Below are 18,601 nucleotides of genomic sequence, written 5' to 3'. Positions count from 1 at the left end.
TGGAAAACACCAGTGCTGACATCCGGATGGTCAAAGGAGTTCTAGAGAATCCTGGCACCTTTCATATCCAGACCCAGATGTTAAGGAATTCCTTGGAGGGGTCTGATGCTGAGATACAGAGCCTAAAGAGAGCTCTGGAGAATGCAAACTCATTGAATTCCCAGACCCAAGATTTCTTACAAAGCAGTTCAGAAAACACCAGGGTTGTACCCCACATGTGAAGCCGAGGCCTAGAAAATGCCAATGCTGAAATTCAGGTGTTAAAGGCAGGTTTACACTTTGCAAATATGAGTTTACAGAATGCCAGTGTTCAGACCCACCTTTTGAAAGACAACCTGCACAAGGTCAGTGTTTTAAGGACCCAGCACCAGGTTTTAAGCAGCAGTTTGGAAGGGCCCAATGCTGAGATCCAGAGGCCCTGGGGAGGTCTGGGAAATGCAAGTGCTTTCAATTCCCAGACCCAGAACTTTATAAAAGGCAGAGTAGACAACAGCACTTTTGAGATCCAGTTATTAAGAGGTCGGTTGGACGGGGCTGGTGAAGTGATTCAGTTGTTAAAAAAGATTTGGAAACTGCCATTGCCCAGACCCAAATGACAAAGGGCAGGATGGAGCAGACAAAAGTTGATCTCCCAGGAATAAGAGCAGTATTGGAAAATGCCAGGGGAGTTAGAGACCCTAACACAAGGAATGAAGGGTGCTGCCTTAAATTCCCAGACCCACATGTGAGAAAACAGACTGCAGGAGGCACAGGCTGAGATCCAGAGGCTACAAGTTAATGTGATTAATACCAACTCACTAAGCGTGAAAATCCAGGAGCAGGAGAGCAGCCTGGAGACCCTCCATGCAGCCTTTGCTTCACAGGAGCAGCTACAAAGGACCCAAAGTAAGTGGTAGGGAGAGTCCACCATGCAGAGGGCGGAGTTGCTGGGATGTTTCTGCCCATTTAGCCTCAAGCATGTGTCCCCTCTGGGAAAGAGCAAGGGTGGTGGAGAGAGGACAAATCCAATAAATGCTGCGGCTCCTCTGTGCCCAGGCAGTAGCGCAAAAGACATGAGAAACTATGTCCCTGCTCTCAGGTGGCTTATAATCTCTCCACAAAATTTCACCTTTTGCAAACCAGATCTTTGTGATGAAGGTGTGTGGTAATGGCAGAGTGTACTTGTAGGGCCAGACAACCTGTTTGTGACCTCCAGCTATCACAAACGGTGTGATCCTGAACAAGTTCCTTACCTTTGCTGAGCTTCACCTGCACAATGGGGGCAATAGGATTTGCTTCACAGGGAGGATCAAATGAATCAACATACGTAACGCACTTAACCTTGTAGCCAGCATTCGCGCATGTGTCTGACAAAACTTTCATGAACATCTACCATGTGTCAGGGGGTTAAAGATGAATAAGACATGATGCCTGCTCTTGAGAAGGTTACAAGATGCAAAATGGAGACAGACCTGTAAGCAAAGTCATATAGATTGGTGGAAGAGGTGTTAAGTTAGAAGCAAGTACTGGGAACTGAGAGGGGGGGAGGCAAAAAGAAGGGGAGAAGGGACCTTTTGTGGAAGGGCGGAAGGAAATCTATTATCTTTCTATCTAATCATCTATGTAATCTATCTATGCAAGTTTCAAAAAGCAAAACCTTTCCTGCATGAACTCTGACATTTTATATTCTATTCTTTAAAAAAAGAGCAAAGCTTGTGAAAACTGATAAACCAAATTTATGACCCACTAATGAGTTGGTGATTGCAATTTGAAAAACCCTGGGCTAGAGGGGTGGCCAGGGCTGGAGAGACACGGGCTAGATTGGAAGGCCTCTGAGTAAGCTTGGCTTTCATCCTCCAGAAAATGAGGAGCCACTGAAGGGTTTTAAGGAGAACCCTGAGGTTCTGACTTGGGTGACTGAACAGAGGGTTCCCCAACTGAGGAATAAAGGAGGAAGAGGAGCAGCAAGGTTTGGACATGCTGGCTGCGGTGCTTTGGGGGACATCCAAGTGGACGTCACCTGCAGGCTGTCTGGAGTTGAGGAGAGAGGCCAGGACTGCAGACATAGGCTTGGGTGCCCGGGTATGTTGGTTCTGGTTGCAGCAGTCGGAGTGGGTGGTTTGCATGAGACAAAACACAGAAGAGGGCTTAGGGTGGGGTCAGGAATCAAGGTTCAGGGGTCAAGAAGGGAAAGACGTGTGTGTGAACCAACTGAGGACAGTGGATTTGGGAGATGTGCATGTGGGAAAGCCAAAAGAGGAGAGAATTTCCAGATGGGAGTGGTCAGTTCTGGCACATGCCAGAGAGGCCATGTAAAATAAGAACCGAAAAGCGCCCACCGAGGCTAGGCAATTAATAAGTCATTGGAATGAAATTTCGGTGGAAGCAGATCATGGTTGTTGGGCGTGAATCAATCAGGTGTATAAGTCTGTCAAGGAACATAGCTGAGATGGAAGGTGAGAAGGGGGGAGGAGTAAAATTCAAATCATCTATTCCTCCATTACAACATCTATCTGTTAATTATAGACAGTGTGACAAATATTAAAAAATTGCAAGATGAGAAAAGAAGCATCAGTATTGCCATGAAAATTTGCCTGCTTTCCATCAGAACCACTTGCTAATATTTTGGTGAACTTGAGAGTGAGTTTCTAGATTCAGATAGGCTTCACCTGAGGTTCAAGGAAGGGAACAGGAAAGAGGAGAGGGTTAAGATAGGGAGGAGAGTCAAATGCACGTTGCGTGACTGGCCTTGAAGGAGGTTGGGATGGTACTTGAATCTCTGAGGCTGGGAGGGGAGCAGGTGTGGAAGTTGGTGTCCATGTGCAGATGTGGGAACATGAGACTGCGAGAGCTAGTGTTAACCACATCTGTTTCTGGGTGGCATAGGAGGTCACTAGCTAAGGAGGAGGATGCCTGTAGGGAGCTGGGGGAGAGAAGGGATGGTTGGGAGAAGCTGCTGGAGAGATGGGGGCTGACAAATGAGGACTTGGCAGGCAGTGCCGAGCCCCTGCTCTTTCCCCTGTTTCCAGTTGAGTCTAAGGAATCACTGGCCATGCGGACCAGTGCCTGGAAGTCTTTCCTCCTTCCTGCCTCTCCTCGAGCCCCACTGCTGCCCTCCTGCTTTAGTATGGACTGAGAGGTGCTCCTTCCTGGCTGTGCATTGGAGTCACCCAAGCACATGCCTGGGACTCATGTACAGAAATCTTATGGATTTTGGTCTGGGATTTAGCCTGAGCACCACCAAGTTTTAAAACATGGGCAGTCAGGGTGCAGTATCAATACTTTAACTTTTCCTTAAAGGGCCAAATAGTAAAATTGAGACATGTGGGCCACAGTCTCTGTCAGGGCTCCTCAGTGCTGTCCTCTTGCACTGCTGAAGCAGCCAAAGAGAACGTGTAAATGAATGGGTGTGGCTGCTGCAGTGACACTGTTTATAAAAAGAGGCTACTGGTGGGCCCTAATTGGGTTGGGTTTGGATGACTTGTTCTGAGGCCTCAGAGCATAAGAATCACATGTGGCCTTGTTAAAAACAGACGGTTCAGAAACAATTTCAGAAAAAGCAGTTCTGCGCTGGGCCTGAGAAGGGGCATTTCTGCCACATTCCCAGGAGGCGCGATGCTGCTCGTCCAGGGAACACACTTTGAGAACGCCTGGTCCACGCTGTCTGTCTCTTCCTGAGATCTTTGCATTTGGGTTCTGATGGATGTTTCTGGCCCAGATGGGATGGTCTTTTTTTCCTGTTGTGCCTTCACATTACACCACTTTGAAATATTTACAGTGCAAACCTGAGCCATTGGGTAAAACCCTTCAGGGCCTCCCATTGCTCACAGGGAAAAATCCAAATTCCTTGTTATGTGCATAAGATGTAGTGCTGGAAGCCTCTCCAGGCTCCTTTCCCACCCGTTGCATGGGGGCCATAGCCCAGTTTTGCACATGGCAGCTCCAGCCATGTAGTTTCATGCCTGCCTGCCTTTGCACCTGCCACTTCCCCTGTCTGGAAGGCTTTTCTTGGACCTGATCACCTGGAAAATCTTCCTCAGTTTTTTTTTGGATTTTTAAAAGTGATTTTCTGATTAAAAATTTTAAATTTTAGAGCAGTTGTAGGTTTACAGGAAAATCCTGTGGAAAATTCAGAGCTTTGCCCATGATTAACGTTCTCCCTTAGTGGGTATATTTGTTACAATTGATGAACCAATATTATTATAATCATATGATTAACTAGAGTCCATAGTTTAGAGTAGGGTTCACTCTTTGTATTGTACAGCTCTTTGTTTTCTTAAAATTTTTTTATTGTGGTAACATGTATATAACATAAAATCTCCCATTTTATCTATTTCTGTATATACATTCACCAATATTGTGCAACCATCGTCATCTTTTCTGGCTGGAAGCTTTCCTTGGCCCCAAATAGAAACTCTCTACCAAGTAAGTATTAATTCCCCATTCCCCAACCCTTCAGTTTTGTTTTTTTTTTTTTTATGACTCATCTCTAGGAACATCTCATCCTGGACTCCCTTCCTAAACCCCACCCCCCACCCAGCCCAGGTGACAGAGATGACACCCTCTTTCGTGCCTCTATTCTAACCTGTACGTGGTGTTTAATTAGTGCATCTTCTATACCCTTCTTATATCTTTCTCACTTCACAAGACTGTAAATTCCTTGAGGGCATGAATCGTGTTTTATTAGTCTTTTTATAACAGTCCCTGGGTCATAGAAGCTTAAGAATGTCGAGCAACGAATGCATGAATGTTGAACATATGAATGAAGAAATGAGTGTTGTGGTACCATTTTAAATAGCTGCAGTAGAGATGATGTTACAGAGCAGGATGTGGTGACAGGGAGGGAGGAAAGAGCAGAGACTTGGGGCTCCTGGTGACAGGATGAGCTCTTAGTGTGTGACACCTGTGAGGGCAGGTAGAGCAGGTGATGAGGAAGTCCTGGGATAGTCCTTGGTGTGGGCAGCCAGAGTGGATGGAGATCAAGTCAAGGAAGTAAGGGAGTCTCTGGATGGATGGACAACTTCCTAGACAGATGGTGGGAATTGAGATGGAGAGGACTGTACGGTGGCAGCAGTGAGATGGGAAATAAAGTGACATGATCACAAAACACATGTCTCAGCAGAGAGTTTTTCTGGGTAGCAGAGCTGAGTGTCCCAGGAGTACTGAGCCAGGCGTCTTGAGCTGCCCCTCCCTGGTTAATTGGGTAGTGGGATGGAGGCATGGTCTCAGCAGCACCTGCCCTTGGGGAACCAAACCTCAAGGACGTGGGTCTCAGTAGCCAGCCGCTGGCGGGTTCAGGAAGGCCAGCTCTGGGACATCTGCCGTCAGCCCCTGGTTCCCTCTCCTCCCACCTCTGCTGCAGCTCAGCTTCTCTGGCTGCTCCTGCAAGGCTGGAAGTTCTTCAGGGGGAGCTTCCATTACTTTTCTGATGTCAAGAAGTCTTGGAGGAGGCTGAGCAGTTCTGTGTGTCCCAAGGAACTCACCTGGCATCGGTGTCCTCTGAGGAAGGGCTGGTCAGAGATGGAGGCTTGGGGTGGTTCTGACAGGGTTGGTGTGTGACAAGGGACTTTGGTGCTTTGACCTTCCTCCTCTAGGGGAGGGCACAGCCCATAACCTTCATGTCTCCTGTCAGGTGATAACAAATACTGAATTCCTCTGAGCATCTTGCACTGGAGGCAGAAACCTGGACAACAAACCCAACTGTCCTCATGACTGAGGGGGATTCCCGGAGCTCGACAGATGTCAGCAGCAGGGCATGTCAGAGGCGGGTGGCAGGGCGGCACTCTGAGAGCATGAGGGAGCATGCTTTTCCCTCAGCCCCTCAGGTCCCTTTGGGCTTCCTCTCCTGTCATCAATCTTGATTTTTTTTTATCCCCCCCCTTGAGGCTTGCTTGCCGTCTGCTCTCTGTGTCTATTTGCTGTGCATTCTTCTGTATCTCTCTACTCATTTTTGAATTTATCCCACCGCATCCTTGAGGCTTGCTTGTTGTGTGCTCTCTGTGTCCATTTGCTGCGTGCTTTTCTGTGTTTCTACTTGTCTCCCTTTTTGCTGTGTCACCTTGCTGAGTCGGCTCTACATAGCACTTGCAGGCCAGTGGCTCTCGGTGATGTGCGGGCGAGGCTGCCTTCACAAGGAGGCCCTGAGGCATGAACCCAGGGCCTCCCATATGGTAGATGGAAGCTCAACTGATTGAGCCACAGCCACTTCCAGAATCTTGACTTTTTAAAATGAAGTTGAATGTTTCATTAGTAGGATATTAAGCAATAGTTACACTATTATAGAAGGTTTATGATAACAATGTTACCCTTGAATTACATAATTTTTAGAAGTAGTTTTTATTTTCAGGTCATTTTGTGAATTCTGAATATAATAACTAGACTGTAGCCTATGTCGCAGAGTGCTGTGAAAAAAAAGAAACACCCTGTATTATGTTTATCTACAATCATTTGAAAGTTTATTTCAGTAGTATAGCTGCAACATGTAGCTTTTCCATTGATATTACTACAAGTTGCCATTTTAAACTTCTATCCACCACAATTTAAAATAACTATTCTGGATTAAGTTGCTTTAGATTAGTTTATTTTCATTCCTAAATAGATGTTACATATTTCTCAAATGCTGCTCCTTTCCTTCATTGAACAATTTCTGAAGGTTTACTCAGTATCTTCTTTTTTTTTTGAAGATTTATTTTTTATTTTATTTATTTCTCTCTCCCCCCGCCCCAGTTGTCTGTTCTCTGTGTCTATTTGCTGTGAGTTCTTGTTGTTGTTGTTTTTTTTTTTCTTTCTTTTTGTTGTGTCATCTTGCTGCATCAACTCTCTGTGTGTGCCGTGCCATTCCTGGGCAGGCTGCACTTTCGTGCTGGGCGGCTCTCCTTATACGGCGCACTCCTTGCGCGTGGGGCTCCTCTCGTGGGGGCACCCCTGTGAGCCACGGCACTCCTTGCGCACATCAGCACTGTGCGTAGACCAGCTCCACACGGGTCAAGGAGGCCTAGTTTTTGAACCACAGACCTCCCATGGGGTAGGCAGATGCGCTATCCACTGGGCCAAGTCCACTTCCCCAGTGTCTTCTTGTTACCACCTGGGTAACAAGATTTGTTGACAAGTCCTGGATTTTCTGCAGCAACTTCATAAATTTCTATTGTTTCTCCTGATAGAGGAGAATAGGATTCACTAGTAGCTTTTGCACTTTCTGAAGCACCCAGCTCATCTCGTTTGTTCAGTTTTGTCCCAACTTTGAGAAGATTAGAGGAAACAACATGTCCGAAAGCTTCCTGTGCAAAACTGCCGAGTCCCGCATTCCAGCACTGTTTTCTGCTGTTATCTGTTCATGCTTGCCTGGGAATTTCTGCACTGAGAGCAGACAGGGCCGGTGTGCAGCATCCGGGTGGCACCGGCACCCCCCCACACACCCCCTGCTCCACAGGTGCAGATCAATCTCGATTTTAATGTCAGTCAATCCCATGGCTGTGGAGGGCACGTGAGCAGGAGACCCAGGCTTCCTGGGAAGGCCAGGCACTCACATTCGATTTGAGGAGCACCAAGGCCATCGATGCCCAGGGTGGCCATCTGGTGGGGGTCAGCATCAGGATGTGTCAAGGTTATTAACAAAAGACCTCACTAGCTCTGGTCATTTCAGTTGACATGACCACCCAGGCCACAGGGTGCTCCTGAGACTGTTGTGTGGGTGTGAAAAAGGCCATGCTGCTTTGTAAAGCATCCTGAGAAGCTCTGGCCACATGTTGTCCCAGGACAGCACACCTCGTATCCAGGGCTGGGACTAGGTAGGGAAAGTCACATGACGGGATGCTGGGCCTCCCCGAGGGGCCCTGGCTGCTGCTTAGACCCTGGACACACCAGGGAAGGTGCAGGGAGGGGTCCAGCTCTGCAGGGATGTGCGAGTTCTGGGGTAGAAGTTGAAAGAAAGGACCCCTCCCCTCTCCTGTCCCCAACTTGCCGCCTCACAGACACCCTCCCCATCCTTGGATCATCAGTGACTCAGGAGGTCCTCAGCAGACCCAGGCCCACAGGGCATTGCATCTCTGTCCCTCTTCTGGGGCTGCAAGGGGACTGGGGAGCCGCGTCAGTTTAGCTCCATGTGCCATAGCAGGGACAAGGACCACTGCCTGTGTCTAGCTGAATAACGTCCCTCTATTTCCAGGTTTTTGAGCAAGGAGCAGCCGGACAACTGGCAGCACAGGAACGGGCCCACAGAGGACTGTGTCCATACTCAGCAGATGTGGAATGACATATACTGTGATGCCACCTACCAGTGGGTCTGCAAGAAATCCGTGGGTCACGATGTGGCCTGAGTGCAGAGCAGAGCAGGGGGGGGGGGGTCCCTCCCGGCGGCCAGCTCTGGGCCTCCTCTGTGCTGCCTGCGAGCCTCTGGCCTCCACTTGCTCTCTGGGGCTTCCACTTGGCCTCCTGGGTGTCCTGCCTTGAACTGTTGTTTAACCCTTTGGAGGCAGGATAGATAGGGACCTAAGGAGGAAGGGTAGAAAAACCTAATAAGCCTGGCAAGAGAAACTGATGCACTGGCCTGCTGGCTAGCATGAATGTGCTGAGCACAGGGGCAAATTAGGAAGGGGCAGCTAACAAGCACACACCCTGCAGCTTACAGCACACAGTGCACACCCAGCGGCTCTGTGATCAGGAGGCAACCTCATCACATGGCGGAAAGAGGGACAGGGCGAGGGGGGCAGCACCGCCCCCCCCACTTACAGGTTACCTCACGCCTCATTGACAGTGACCAGAGGCCGATCACCAGCGGTCAGCACAGCCTGCAGAGCTCGTGGACAGCAGCCAGAAGCCAATCACCCCCCACCAGCATCCCCTAACCCAGCCCCTAACCCATTAAAGGAATCGGATCACCTAGTAGAGTTCCCCTGCTGTGTCTCAAGCATGCCAATCAGGGCACCCCTGGAGTCCTGTACCCCCTTAAATCACGGACCCCATGGTAGAACTTTGCATTTCCCCCCCTTGCCTGCATCCCTGCAGGTATACTTTCCTTCTCTTTCCTCAACCCCATTAAATTCTTTGCTTGCCTGATTAATCTGTGGCTTGTCCTTGAATTCTTTTTTGAGAAGAAGCTGAGAACCTAGATACTGGTTCTGATCCCACTTCAAGACATTGACCCCACATAAGCAGGGGGACCAATGGTGTGCCCTGGTGTGCTCCTCAGTGTCCACCTCCACAACCAGCACAGGCTGTCACACAGCAGGTCCTCAGTAAACACTTGAATGAATGAAAGCCCTTGGCTTGTTAATTTTTTTGGTTCTATTTTTCTTTATTAAAAAGACATGGAAAAACATTTGGGTCCTTACTGAAAATGGAATTTTTCTTGTTTCCATTTCATTATTGTTGATGCAGACATTGCACATCTCTGTTAGGACATGATACTTTATTCTGATTAAAGAAGGATCATTCTTTGTTCCAAACACAACAGTCTTGAATACACTCTCAGGAAAATTGGCTATGCTCTCCCTAAATCAGTTCCTTGTTTCCATTGCTTAAGGCAGAATTCTGAGTGGGATAAAACCTGGGGTTGAACTAAGGTGACATTCTCACCTTGTCTAGGTAAAAGGCTCGTGAGGAAGCAGATGCATCAGCATTTTGAACTTCTAAATAGTTCTAGTATCAGAGGTTAGAAGACTTGCTTCCTCCCGGGGTCAGCAGCACTCTGGCTGGCTGACAATTCTCAGGTTGCTTGACTTTCTGATCTTTTGAAGATGCCCTCTCCTTTGTCTTGCAGCTTCCATAGACTTCCAGATTCTAGCTCCTCCCCTTGGCTTTTGCTCGTTTATCTCTTATAGCCATTGTGTGCATGCATAGGGAACACTATGCAGAATTCTGGAGACAAGCCTCTGCAGTGTTCCTCCTCCGTAAACTTCCTCTGCTTTCAGTCTCCTGAAGCTCCCATCCCACTGGGACCTTGCCTGAGCTCAGTGAGACTGTCATGCCCCATTTGAAAACCCCCTTCTTGCACGACCTGATCCAGAAAGAGCCTCCAGGAAGAAACGCAGGGGTTGGAAGGCTTCCTTGTCTCAGTTTTGCTCTGCCTGTTCAATATCTAAAAACAATTCTTTCATGTATTTTGTCCAGTTCCCTCATTGCTTGCAGCAAAAGGGCTAGTTGAATTATTCCACCATAACCAGAAGTGCTAATTTTGTCTTTGATGATACCTTTTCTTGAACAGAAACTTAATTCTATGGTACTCATGTTTATCAATCTTTTACTTTATGGCTTCTTCGATTTTTTTTTAATCAATCTTAGAAACTCCTCTTCTGTGCCAGGATTGAAATAACGCTTTGCTATATTCTAGTTCCTATATTTGTTTATTTTTACCTTTATATGGTTAATCACCTGGAATTTGTTTTTGAGACTATTGTGAGATAGTCATCTACTTTTGCTCAAATATTAAATCATAACCTGTTCTTCAGTCATTTGGAAAGCCAAGTGTTAATGGTTTGCAGTAATTAACAAGCTGTAGCTCAGTTACCATCATATGCGCTGGGGAAAGGCTACCCCCTCCCTCATAAGCCTATATGTCTAAGGATATTGCACTTCCCTGCAGTTTAAACAAAGAAACCAGGTAGAGGCAGGAGTAAGGGAGACAGAGATCTTGGCTGTGTGCATATCAGAAGGAGAGGAAAACCTTCAGTGCCTGCATGTCAAAGGGAGATAAAGAAACCCTTTACTCCCTACAGATCTAAGAAACAGCCAGTCCTCCAGCTTTCCAAGAAAGCATAACTCCCTATCCCACTACCCTCTAGCCATACAAGGGAAATTTTTCACTTCTAGGGCTCCCCATTGGCCCCTGCACCTCACTGGGTCCCTCAACCCTCTCCCACTGACCATCATTTCCCCACCTAGGAAAGTTCCGTATCAATTGAAAAATTCAATTCCCCCCCTTCCAGGAGTGGGCTGAAGTCTCTCTTCAGACCCCCACCATGGTGGTTTTGGGGCTCAAGTCTGTTCTTCAGACCCCTTCCGATGGGAGAGCTCCTCAGTCAATTCTCTGCCTGTGGTCATATCAGTCTCCGTGTCCCAGTGAGCACTGTTTTTCTCCAACACCAACTCTATCTAATATGAAATGTATGAGCTTGTTTCTGGATTCTTGACTGCATTTCACTGAGCTCACTTTTCCTTTATTGGAACCACACTGTTTTCATTGTTATATCTTTATGTTTTGTTATCACCTGGGGCAAGCCCCTCTGGCTTTTTCAAAAATTTCTAGCTCTGTTTTTGGCCAGGTCTTGGTGACTGCTGAATTTCACTGAAGGGCCACAGGTGGCTGGCTGGAACATTCCTACATGTTTTCTTTATTGCTCCTTTTTCTGAAGTCTGTCAGTTTTATCACAAAGGAGTCCTCCAGTCTTTTGCTAGAAAGATAGAAGCTCAGCTGCCAGTCTTCTACTGGCCTAGTGGGGTAAGGAGACACGGCATTTTACCATTTGGTATAGAGATGTCTCCTGAATCCCTCTGCTTTCAGCCTGGCTGTGCAAACCTCTCCTGGTATAAACCTCCTTTCTCTTCTGTAAGGGGCTAATGCCTGGTTACGGGAGGTAGAGGAGTGGATGGGTATGTCTCAATGGTCTCCATAAAACCCTTATAAACAGTTTTCCTGTTTTCAGCCTACCCTGCCTTTAGAGGAATTGGGTACTTGTGAGTTGTGAGCTTGCCAGTGCTCTACAGCATGGATTGTCCCACTTTTTACTCACTCCCCCCATTACTGCTAAATCACTTACCATTCATTTACCCATTGCTAGCCTCCAAACTTTTGTTGCCATTTCTTGTCTTCTGTTAATTCCTCTTCCATTGTCTTCATCCTTATGGGCTATTCTCTTCTTTATTCCTTTACTGTCATTATAATTGTTTCTGGGAGGAAACAGCTACGAATGTATATATTTAATCTAGCCCTTTTAACTGGAAGTTCATGATATTTTCTAATAAGGTATTAGGATACCAGGGAATGGCATTGAATTTTGTCTATCTCATATGTAGCCACTTTAACCAATATAGACATCATAATTTTTATTCATTCTCATATTTTTTTCTAGTTAATTGCATTGAGTTTTCTGTGTAAATGAAATTCTATGCCAATAATGATAACCATGTTTGTTCTTTTCCAGAATTTAGACCTTTTCCTTTTCCTTTTGTTGTTGCATTGGTAAAGCTTCCAGAACAGTGTTGCCTGGAAGGAGTGATAGTAGACCTTCCTGTCTCCTTCCTTCCACTAATGTGACTGTTTCTGGTTTTGCACTATTGCTTATTGCTTGTTCTTGGTTTTGGATAATTACCCCTTATAAGGTAAAGAAAATTCCCTTCAGTTCCAAATCAACAAGAGTGTATTTTTAAAATTAGGATTGAATGTTGAATTGTACAAGTGGTTTTTCAATGTCTATCAAAGTACTCATCATTATCCCTTACTCTGTGAACATATTGATCACATTAATAGTTTCCTAATGATGAATTCTCATTGCGTTTCTTGAGTAGCAACCTCTTTGGTTATGGTATATTATTCTCTTAGTATGTTGCTGGATTTGAATTCCTGATAGTTTAGTCATTGCTTTCTTTTTTTTTTTTTTCATTTACTGTTTTAGAAGAGGAGAGAGATTCAATTATTTGCATATAGAAAGGCCAGGACTCTGGAATGATCTTGGGTAGGAAAAAGATTTCAGTAAGGCCAGCAGGACTCAGGACTTGTCTGTTCAAAACCCGAGCTGCAACAAGATTTTCAAGTTCCTTTTGCACAGGGTGGGGAGTCACATGGTGATTTTATGAAAAAAAAATGACTTTCTTTGTTGTGTTTGCCTGAGTACCAGATAGCTTTTGAGTTAGCATAAAGGTTTTGAATTAACATATAGCCCAAATTCCCTCTGGATGCAACTTTGAATACACATCCTTTCTGAATATTCAAAGTCTAAAGGGCCTATATTACTTAATTGAATTTCTAGGCACAGTTGGATACAGAATTAGTTAATTTTGAATTCAAACACAGGCTATATTTTATTTCCCCTTGAAGCAAAGTTTAATTTTATTTAAGATTCGGCATCTCTATTTTGAGAATCTCTCTGGACTGACTGGTATGTATATAGAGTTTGCATTGCTAAATTGTTTCCCAGGACTGGAGTGGTTGCCATGATTATCAAGGGCAGGGCTGCACCTTCTCACTGTCCCTCAGGCACAACTTAGTTTTATCTACAAAGAGATAAACAGCCTCCCACCCATAGCCTGGGGGCCACTGGCATTTACCTGCATTTCCTGTGGCTCCAGATCCATCTACTAATTTTATTTTACCCTTCCAGGGTTTATACTTTTGTCTTAAAGAGGTGATGAAGGGTGATGCTCTCTTTTCTGTAACTACTTCCTGCTGGCCTTGGCTTGTAGTCATTCCGTAATGTAAGAAACAAAGATTAGATTAGTTTTCACATAAAGGAAGAAAATATTTTTTAATGTAACCTGGCAGCCTACTGCCTCAGTCTCCCACTCCCATGTTAAGCAGGAAGAAAGGAAATCAGCTGAAGCCAGTGCTATAGGCAGCCAAAAAATGCCCAAGAAAGACCTAAGTCAATACCAATTCAGCACTAAATTCCATTCCTTATTTGGCAAAGAGGAGCAGGTAAAAACTAAAATGGTTGGAATGTGATGATGGAAGCGGTGAATCACAAACTTTTACGTGGGAAAGTTAGATCTTCTCCGATAGGCTGTCACTTCTGAAGTATCCAATCTGGAGAAACAGAGGAAGGGCTTGCGTGCTAGGCTTAGGGCTATAAATTGTGGCATTTTTGTTTGCTTGGTGCACCAGCCACATTTTCAGGTTGTGCGCCCCTTCTTGCAAGATTGAGAATAAATTCTTTTCTTCTCCACAATCGGGTGAGCCTTATTTTCTTCCAGAAGAAGATTTTTTTCCAACAGGTTTGGGGGCTCATCTGGGATTCTGAGCCTTCAGAGAGCAGACCCCTGGAGTGGACGACGAGAAGGCACGCCCCACTGTTTAAGTGGTCTTGGACTCCACCGGCAGGGGCCCCACTTCTTGCAGCCAAGAGGCCCAAGAACAGACGCTTAGATCTGCCAATTGTGGACCAGAAAAAGGGAAGGGAAAATCTTCCTCTCGTTGGCCAGGTGACTCCATGCATGGACCAAGGTAACAAGAAAGGCTATTAAATATTACCTTGGTGGATGGGAATTCTAATGAGTCTGAGGTTCACTGTGTGTGCCTGAGAATTGTGACATACGGTGGGAAGTGAGTGCAGAGTCCCGATTCGCATTTCCCTTCTCCCTTGAGGGAAAGGGCCAGAGACGGACAAAGCAAAAGATTCATAAGAAAGAGACCCAGACAAGATTCAGAATGGGAAATAGAGGCAGTCGGTCAACTGGGAAAAAGCAGAAGGGGGTATGTGCAGGATCCCCCCGAGACATTCCTCCAGATACTCCACTAGGGAGGATGTTAAGGCATTGGACCGATAGTGATTGGACCAAGGGAAAAGACAAGAAGAAAATGATTCAATACTGCTGTTGTATCTGGACCAAGGAAAGTATTTTACTGCCTGGTGTATTCTGGCTAAAATATGGGTCAGATGAGGATTGGCTTTGTGCTGACCTTGTCCTGTATGTTAATGGAAAAATACCCTTCTCCAAAGAAGAGTCTGACTATGCCATGTGCTGGTTAAAGGGAAAGGGGGCCACTTTCTATCCTGTGAAAGCTGAAAATCCAGGCTCCAGGACTAAGCTTGCAGAAACTAAGGCTGCAGAAACTAAGGCTGTGGAAACTATGGCTGCAGAAAGAAAAGCTGTAGAAACTAAAGCCTGGGACCCCCTGTCTAATCTCCCTCCTCCACATGTTCCCCCTCTCCTCCCAGGAAAAGGGTCATTAGACATGGAGGGCCCAATAGAACCCATTCTAAACCCTTGGGAACTGGAGAATCAAGCAGGGTCAACAGCCACGCCGGTTACCACCCACCAACAGCTGAGGAAAGATGTGGAAGAGTGTAAGAAAGATATACACAGTTTTCCATTCGCCAGAGCATCTGAGGAGAAGAGAGTGAAAAAACAAAACTTCATTCAGCCGTTGTATCCGCTGAGAGAAGTCCCAATGGGGCCAGGGGAGATTGGCTATGTCAATGCCCCAGTGACAAGTACTGAAGTAAGGAACTTCAAGGAGGAGATGAAATCTCTAATGGAAGATCCAGTGGGGCTGGCTGAACAAGTAGATCAATTCCTGGGTCCTAGATTATACACCTGGCCTGAACTTATGTCCATACTGAATATCCTCTTTACGGGAGAAGAAAGAGGAATGGTGTGGAGGGCAGCTATGAAGGAGTGGGACAGGCAGCATCCACCTGGACAGGGGGTGATGGCAATAGAACAGAAGTTCCCAAACACAGACCCTAATTGGGATCATAATGACCTGGGTGACAGAACACAAATGAAAGATTTTAGAGACCTCATTATACAGGGGATCAAATTGGCCATACCCAAATCTCAAAACTTGAAGAAGGCCTTTGAAGTAGCCCAGGAGAAGGATGAAATGCCCTCTGCTTACCTGCAACGATTGAGGGACCAAGTGAGGAAATATTCTGGGATGGACCCTGAAGATCCTGTGGCTCAGGGAATGTTAAAAGTCAGCTATGTAAAAGGTTCTTGGCCTGACATCCAGAAGAAGATTCTGAAAAAAGAAGGATGGATGGATAAGCCATTGGAAGAGTTATTGAGAGAATCCCAGAAAGTGTTTGTAAGAAGAGAGAAGGAAAAGCAGAAACAGAAAGCAAAGGTGGTGATTAGCAAAGTCGATCAAATGGTAAGAAAAAGACTGGAGATGGGTCAGGGAGGGAATAGGCAGAGGCAAGATAAAGATGCAACTTGGTCTTATTTAGATAAGGGGACAAGGAGAATGCAAGGCTCTGCAGGGTGCTCTGACTGGGAGGATGGGTCATTTCAAAAGGGATTGCCGGAGTTTAATGAAAGAGAGTCCGGTAATTCCCCTCATGAATTTTGAGCATTCGGGGGGTCTGAGGCTCCTCAGTTCTAAAGCCCACTGGGAGCCTTTAGTACATCTAACGGTGGGCCCATGTCATAAAAAAATTACATTTCTAGTGGAGACTGGCACAGCCTGATCCTCTGTGACTTATCTCCCCAGAGGAACCAAATTCTCTGGAAGTTCCCTTACAGTCTCATGGGTAAAAGGAGAAGGATTTGAGGTCCCCGTTCTTTCTACCACTAATATTTGTTAGGTAGACAATCAAACTGTAAGCCCTTTGTTGTACATCTTGACCACGGAGAAACATGGAGAGACCCATCATTTCCTATATTTGTGAATGAAACGCATGTGTTTCCTGGGCCTATAGATGACAGACTACCCTTAAAACCTGATGAAGAAGGGAGGAAATATATAATCTTATCCTTCCTTTTGATCATACACCATTATATATTGGAAAAAGTCCTCCTTGCATGCAAACAAAAAATTGGACTATGGTTACCATGACAAATAATGGTACAAAATTATTCATAACTTTGTTTCCTTCATATAATTCTTCAGTAACTGAAAAGCAAAATGATAATTGTCCACCCGAAAATCCTGAAAACAGGGATGGCAGGAATGCCATATAGGAAGAGGATCTGTCATTTTTAATGATTCCTATTGAATAGTGAGGGAAAGTGCTTCTATGGAGACCCCCAAAGAATATAATGGTAGATTTATATGGTATGGACTTAACAAGGGTCAACAAGTTAGACATATGCAATATCCTTTTTCAGAATCTCTATTCTTGGGTGAACAAGTGGTATATACTAACAATTTTACTGTTTGGAAATGTAAAGGAAAATGTTTACCAACCCCTTGAATTAATGACACCTATAGTCTTAATATACATAAAAACTTGTGGAAAGTATTTCTTGGAACTGCCCCTGCTTATGAATGGATTGATAATTACAGTCAAACAGGTTAATATCTACAATTAAATCAAATCTATCCATTGAAAGCATGTGTCAGGGATCCTTTCATATTCATTATTGGAAAAATAACTATAAAAGATAATGCCTTGTTTTATAAAAATGGTGCCTTGTATACTTATCTGTCAGAAAGTGTTTTGCAGGATTGAGACACCGTCACAATAGCCAGAAGACGACGAGGTATATGGATTCCCATGCAAATGAACCGAATATGGCAGTCATCACATGAAAGTCAGCTATTGCTACACATGGCGCAAGAAATCATGAAATGGACAAAAAGATTTATTGGACTCCTAATAATTAGTATAATGGGACTAATTGGAATCATCAGAGCTGCTGCAACTGCTGCTGACGCTTTGCATGAGACTGTTCAGACTCAATAATACATGCACAATTGGCATAAAAATGCTAGAGATTTGTGGCATAGCCAAGAACACATTGATGAACAGTTTAATAATCGGGTTAATGATTTAGAAATAGCTGTTTTGCATATTGGAGATAAATTGTATAATTGAAACTTGTTAAGGGGATTGAAATGTGATTGGAATGAAAGCCACTTTTGTATTACTCCTCTTGCCTGTAATTCATCTGATATAGAAAAAAAGATTAATCATTTGCTAGGCCAGAAAAGTAATATCTCTCAGGAAATAATTGACTTAGAAAGAAAAATATTAGAAAGGTCTCAAAATCAAATTCATGTAGCCAATATCAAGGATATTTTCTCAGATGATTCACATATTACAAAATTTAACCCAGTTACTTGGTGGAAATCACAGCATTTCCTGTCAGCTTTAGGAATAGGTTTAATCATATTTGTTCTGTTGCTCATGATTCTTGCCTGTGCTGGACACTGCTTTTGAAGAACATTGCAAAGCATAATAGCCAAGAGACATGCGAATAATCTGGTTCTAGGAAAAGCACTTCAAACACTTCCCCTAGTCGAAGAGCTTGGCTGGTAGTCAATGACGGGTAAGACTCTCAGAGGAGGGCAACCTAAGACAGGCACAGTCACCTCGACTAAAACAAAAAGGGGAGATGTTGGAAACTGAGGCACAGTGGCCTCACAAGGAGAAACGTGCTGTCTCCATGCTAGTACTGTCTCCATGCTAGTGCTGTCTCCATGGCTATGCTTGCACTCTCAGGAATGCAGTAATTAAGAGTTCCCATCCAATGGGATGAAGCAGTTAAAGGCTGAAAGAAAAGATGAGCACATACCTTTTGTAGTGAATAGAAAACATAGACTTTGTACCTTCAGATGAGATTTTTAAAAATTCCTTAGACTATGCGTAATTCTGACAGTTAACTGCATGTTACTGTTTGTTGTCACATAGGCTATGTGTTGCTCCTTGTTCTCACATAGGCTACATGTTCCTGCTTGTTATCACGTAGATTGGGGCATATAGAGAGCTCCTTGTAAACAATAAAGTTGTCTGATGAGTCTCTACTCGCAGACCCCCTGATCGCAGCTCTCTTGTTCTTTCTTTTTCTTTCTTTCTCTTTCTTTCACTCTCCTTTTTTCTTTCTTTCATTCCTGATACACTTCAAGCCCAAATCTCCAACAATCCCCAAAGAAATTGAAATCGCTGTATTCTCTGAAAAGGAAGTAAAAGAACTAGAACAACTGGGGCAACCTTAGATAACCAAGGGAAGTGGTTCCTCCCAGACA

General features: G+C 44.9%; 1 long non-coding RNA gene across 1 annotated transcript; it reads left to right on the top strand.

Moving 5' to 3' along the window:
* The first annotated feature begins 4,184 nt into the window (after positions 1-4,184).
* On the top strand, positions 4,185-18,395 carry LOC131273993 (uncharacterized). The gene is made up of 2 exons (XR_011646151.1): positions 4,185-4,404; positions 8,144-18,395. It is a non-coding gene; the product is annotated as an uncharacterized lncRNA (long non-coding RNA).
* Positions 18,396-18,601: the final 206 nt, after the last annotated feature.

This window comes from Dasypus novemcinctus, chromosome 17 (assembly GCF_030445035.2).
Source record: "Dasypus novemcinctus isolate mDasNov1 chromosome 17, mDasNov1.1.hap2, whole genome shotgun sequence".
In the NCBI taxonomy this organism is placed as follows: Eukaryota; Metazoa; Chordata; class Mammalia; order Cingulata; family Dasypodidae; genus Dasypus; species Dasypus novemcinctus.
This window is presented reverse-complemented; position numbering and strand designations above follow the sequence as displayed.